A 6,534-nucleotide genomic window follows, 5' to 3' on the forward strand; every position below is an offset into this window, starting at 1 on the left:
ATTTCTGAAAATTCGACTTTTCAAGTGGAGAAAGATACGTCTAAATATTTTTAGATACCGTTTGATAGAGAGTTATCCCGTGGTCTAAAAAGAATTTTTAAGAATGTCAATTATAAACTTGTGTATAGTGCTAATAATAAATTACAACAATTATTAGGTAATCCAAAAGATAAAACACCTCCAGTGGAAAGGTCGGGTATTTATGAAATTTCTTGTAAAGATTGTAATCAGAAATAGGTCGGGCAAACTAGAAGATCAATTTCAATTTATAATCATCTGCTGATGATGCTAACATGGTTAGCGAAACGCGCGTCCAGTGTAAAAGTAAAAGTGTTTTGGTGTATTGTGGTGATTTAGTGTTTTTATTTTGCTGTGTAACACCAAAGGTTCCAACCCTCAACTGTAGCCCTATGCTCCACGTAGGAGTAAAGGGCAAAATGAAAATGGACTTCTACTAATGATAGATTCTAAACGTATACAGCCTGGAAGTTAATGCATGCTAAATCAATTTAACAGCCTACAAAAAATGTTTTATCAATACAAGTTTCACAATTTTTCACACAGCCCTCGTATATAAACCAATTTGTCAGGAATTTCTTAATTAACACATTCTGTTAGACGGACAGAAACGAAGAAATTATAACACCCACGGCGAAGGACATTATACACAGCGGTTACAAAATTTAAAGAGTAAATAAAAGCCAACACAGGCACTCTTCGCAGACGACAACTTTCCAATCTGTATATCTGGTATACAGGATTCGGCAATAGCGCGTCGGCCATCTGTAACTCCTAGAGTAAAAAAAACTTGAGAATTTTGTTTAGGTGCAAACTTAAAGTATGTACGAGGATGTATTTCAGGAAAATATTTTAACTTCTATAGGGTGGCTCAAAAAAGTATGTGTGGATCGGGATGATTTTTTTTTAAATGTAACACCCTGTATATTATTACATTTTTGCAAATGTTCCTTTTTGAACTCTCCATCTAATAAAAAATAATATACAGGGTGTTCCATTTAAAAAAAAATATTTTTAATTTTACAAAAATTAATTTATAATTTAGAAATTTTGGTATAGAATTTTGAACATCCTATATGATTTAAGACCATCTAAAGTAAAAACCTAATATAGTTTTTTATTTCAGGACAGATATTGTATTCGTAATAATTTTTTTATGTAGGTTGGAAAAAATATATATATATACAGGGTGAGGTTCCCACGATGTTCTCTAGGGGTATCTCGGAAACTACTGGAGATAGAGAGTCGGTTAAATGGGGAAAGAATTGCAGTTTTGTGGGGTCATAAATATGCGCCTTTCAGATTTTTGAAAAAGTTCATGGCTTACTAGATATTTCGGAAAAAACAAATTTCGGCTATTTTAAAAATTGTCATTAACTCCATTATAAGCTGTTTTAGACAAAAAGTTTTCAGATAAAAGTTGTAGATAATCACATCCTTAATGAGACTGTGCCCTCCGTTTTCTTCTAAAGCCTGTCATTTGTGACATATGACACAAACATATGTTTTTTTAAATGGAAACCATAGTTGGCCATGACATCATAAAAAGCGCCATTTTTTAAGCTTTTCAGCCATATAAGCTAAAATATGTTTTCTTCGAGAAATTACTGAGTTATAGTCAATTCTTATAATTTTTAAACAATTTCACTTAGTTAGCCATGGAAACAAGTTTAATCGTCTTTGCTCTCGGAAATGTGAAGCTGTCACATCCAAACTTCGTAAATTAAAATAAGCAAAAATTGTAAATATGAATTTTTCAAATGAGGAAAAGCGTGTAGGATTATTGGTTCAACTTTTTTGACCATACATTTTCGAGGATACGTTAACCGGTGAATGTTACGTTTTTTAGAGAACGGTTTTCAAGACAGGTTAGAAAAGTTACATTTAGTTATAGCCAATTCTGATCTTTCTTGATTAATTTCAATTGGATTGTACAGTACGTCTGGTGGATCTGTGTCTATGAAAGGAATGCGGACAAAAAACATGTAAATAAACAGCAATATATTTTAAACGTCGATTTGACGAGTACGTCACCGCAAATCGCTCCGCCCACTCATTTTATTGGCTATTTGCAAATTTGTCGAATTTTTATTGATGGGACGCGTCGTTTCATTTTTTACGAAAAACATCGAGAGAATATCGTTTCCCCTCACACGGATACCCCGTAGCTACAAAACGGACAGACGTACTGTATGGTATTCTTATTCTATTATGATTTATAAAACTTATAAAAAGTTAGAATATATTACTAAACGGTTCCTTACAATTTACATTACACAAACTAAAACTTAAAAAATAATATCACTGCATACACTTTAAGTTATTTTAGAAAATGTTCAAAAAATCCGCCATTGTTTTGAGTTGCATCTCTTTAAAACTGAATTACTACCTATTCTCATAGAAGGACCGGTCGACTTAATTAAACTTCTCTCGTACCGCCACTTCGAGTGCTTCTCTTAATTCACAAGTTCTTTTGTAAACTTTATTGTTAACCATACCATATAAAAAAAATCTAAAATGGATAGGTCAGGTGATTGAGGAGGCCCAAACAATTGGTCCACCTGAGTTTGCATAATTATGATATAAATAATTTTTAACATTTCTTTCATTATGAGGGGGGGAGGAACCACTCTAATGATGCGGGAGTATCTACACGCTTTTCTTCATTTGAAAAATTCATATTTACAATTTTGGTTTCCATTTAAAAAAAACATATATTTGTGTCATATGTCAAAAATGACAGGCTTTAAAAGAAAACGGGGGGCACAGTCTCATAAAGGATGTGATTATCTACAACTTTCATCTGAAAACTTTTTGTCTAAAATAGCTTATAATGGAGTTAGGGACAATTTTTAAAATAGCCGAAATTTGTTTTTTTCGAAATACCTAGTAAGCCTTGGACTTTTTCAAAAATCTGAAAGGCGCATATTTATGACCCCACAAAACTGCAATTCTTTCCCCATTTAACCGACTCTCTATCTCCAGTAGTTTCCGAGATACCCATAGAGAATATCGTAGGAAACTCACCCTGTATATATTTATATTTTTTATTAATATCTCTGGAATTACCGAAATATATTTACTCATTTCTTAGGATTATGTAAAGTGATTTGAAACGAAGAAAAAAATGCAATAATATACAGGGAGTTTCATTAAAAAAATCATCCCTATCCACTCACACTTTTTTGAGCCATCCTCTAGAAGTTAAAATATTTTCCTGAAATACATCCTAGTACATACTTTAGGCAAAGCTTTAAGTTTGCATTTAAACAAAATTCCAAAAGTTTTTTATTCTAGGAGCTACAGATGCCCGACGCACTATTGCCGGACCCTGTATAATATACCAGTAATAATCATAATTTTTTTTGGAATTTTAACAGAATTTTTTAAACTTATTTTTATTTAATTAATATCGTTATCAAAAATTATAACTTTTATTAACTAGAATTATAGAAGGTTTTTAAAATATAAAAAAATAAATATAAATGCAGTTTAGGTTATTAATGATATATGTATTTTGTAAATGTACATTCTTATAATACGTTATATCCTTCAAATGTTTCAATCAATTGTTTGTGTCTATTAACTGTAAAAATTAATTATGTATGCAGGTTATTAAAATTCTATTAAACCTATTAAGTATCAGAAAATTTAGCGTTGTTTTGATTATTTTGCAATTAGTTCGAATGTTTTATAGAGTTCCCGCATCTAAGGATGAGCCCTCCGCGTCATTAGTGGCACTATTAGAAAAGTTTCTGAATTAATTATTATTAGGTCGGTCAAGTTTGCCCCCCGTACTAGAGGAAATTCAAAAAGAGATATACCACTATTTTGCACACATTTTGCACAATTTTGCACACCATAAATAATATTTTGCACATTTACCTAAGAGAAACTAGAGCCGTTTTTTAAACGGGGGGCAAACTTGACCGTTCCCCCCCATTTGTTACGAAATTGATTTATTTCTATGTACATCGATTCGGCTAATTTTGCACAATTTTGCACACCTATTTTTAAATTTTGCACACCCTCCTGACGGAAGTTATAAGGGGTTGAAAATTTGAAATTTCCCCCCCATCTGTGACTAAATTGAATTTTGTTTATATCAAACGAATGGGCTAATTTTGCACAATTTTGCACACCTGTTTTTGAATTTTGCACATTCTCCTGATTAAAGTTATGCGGGTTTGAAAATTTGCAATTTCACCCCCAATCTGCTACGAAATTGAATTTCGTTTATATCAAACGAGTCGGCTAATTTTGCACAATTTTGCACACCTATTTTAGAATTTTGCACACCTTCCTGACGAAAGTTATGAGGGTTTGAAAATTTGCAATTTCCCCCATCTGCTAAGAAATTGAATTTTGTTTATATCAAACGCATCAGCTAATTTTGCACAATTTTGCACACCTTCCTGACGAAAGTTATGAGGGTTTGAAAATTTGCAATTTCCCCCCATCTGCTAAGAAATTGAATTTTGTTTATATCAAACGCATCAGCTAATTTTGCACAATTTTGCACACCTTCCTGACGAAAGTTATGAGGTTTTGAAAGTTTGCAATTTCCCCCCTATCTGCTACGAAATTGAATTTTGTTTATATCAAACGCATCAGCTAATTTTGCACAATTTTGCACACCTTCCTGACGAAAGTTATGAGGTTTTGAAAGTTTGCAATTTCCCCCCCATCTGCTACGAAATTGACTTTTGTTTATATCAAACGAATCGGCTAATTTTACACAATTTTGCACAGCTACTTTCGAATTTTGCACACTCCTCTGACAAAAGTTAAAAGGGATTGAATATTTGAAATTTGTCCCATTGTGTGTGAATTGTCTCATTTAAAAAATGTATGAGTCATATTTGAAAATGACAGATCTCAGCGACGCGACGTGGAAAACTGTACGGAACCCAGACTTCACCTTTTCGATAAGTTATAGGATAACCGAGATATGAGGGTTGTGGAAAAATGCAAAATTTTCAAATTTGCCAGGCATTTCAGGAAGTAAGAGGGCTAGGACAAATCTGTGTGTAGAAGCTTTAGTTTCATAAATGTTCTTCTATGCAAGCTATAAATTATTGAAAAGGTGAAATCTAAGTTTCGTGCAGCTTTTCACGTCGCTGAGATCTATCATTTTCGAAATATGACTCATACATATGTATTTTTAAGTGGGACATTTCACACACAATGGGACAAATTTCAAATATTCAAACTCTTATAACTTTTGTCAGGAGAGTGTGCAAAATTCGAAAATAGCTGTACAAAATTGTGCAAAATTAGCCGATTCGTTTGATATAGACAAAATTCAATTTCGTGACAGATGGGGGGGAAATTGCAAATTTTCAAACCTTCATAACTTTAATCAGGATGGTGTGCAAAATTCAAAAACAGGTGTGCAAAATTGTGCAAAATTAGCCGATTCGTCTGATATACACAAAATTCAATTTCGGGACAGATGAGGGGGGGGGGAATTGAAAATTTTCAAACCTTCATAACTTTAATCAGAATGGTGTGCAAAATTCAAAAACAGGTGTCCAAAATTGTGCAAAATTAGCCGATTCGTTTGATACAAACAAAATTCAATTTAGTCACAGATGGGGGAAATTTCAAATTTTCAACCGCTTATAACTTTCGTCAGAAAGTGTGCAAAATTCAAAACAGTGTGCAAAATTGTGCAAAATTAGCCGAATCGATGTACATAGAAATAAATCAATTTCTTAACAAATGGGGGGGAACGGTCAAGTTTGCCCCCCGTTTAAAAAAACGGCCCTGGTTTCTCTTAGGTAAGTGTGCAAAATATCATTTATAGTGTGCAAAATTGTGCAAAATGTGTGCAAAATAGTGGTATATTTATTTTTGATTTTCCTCTAATACGGGGGGCAAACTTGACTGACCTATTATTATTGTGTAGTTTTAGCAAGTGTTTTGGTGAAATATTATACATCTTAAAATTAATTTCCCGTGCAAAGTATTTCCAAAAAAATTCCTGTATGTAAACAAGGTGTTTCAAAAAACATGTGCTATCTCTCGTGGGGAGATTCATCTCGTAATAATAAGATTTATTTTTCATATTGACATAGGTCTGATTCTGCTTTGTTTTCGTAGCTACAGGAAGTTAAAGTCTTCATCTTTTTTCAATTTATTATTATTTTCTTCCAAGTGCTTTTAGTGATTCGAATGAAATTTTAACGGCAAAAGTGACTTTAAATGCGATATATTTTAATGTTAAAAAATGTGTCGACAGGTTCACCAGGGACGTGAACATGGGTTATCACTGGAATATTTTTCTAAAAAAATATATGCGCCACAGACTTTTTTTCATCTTATTAGCAAAATTGTGTAGACCGTTGCTGATTAAAAGTTGTCCCTTCAACATTTTAGTTTCCTTGCTGAAATAACCGCTATATAGTTAATTTGCCTTAAAACAATTCTAATATTGTAATCGCAAAACATTTTCCGATGCATTTTATCAATCATATCGACATTGACAATAAAGCCCATAAACCTGACTAAATG

This window comes from Sitophilus oryzae, unplaced genomic scaffold, assembly GCF_002938485.1.
Source record: "Sitophilus oryzae breed Bouriz unplaced genomic scaffold, Soryzae_2.0 scaffold_706_pilon_pilon, whole genome shotgun sequence".
NCBI classification, from domain to species: Eukaryota; Metazoa; Arthropoda; class Insecta; order Coleoptera; family Curculionidae; genus Sitophilus; species Sitophilus oryzae.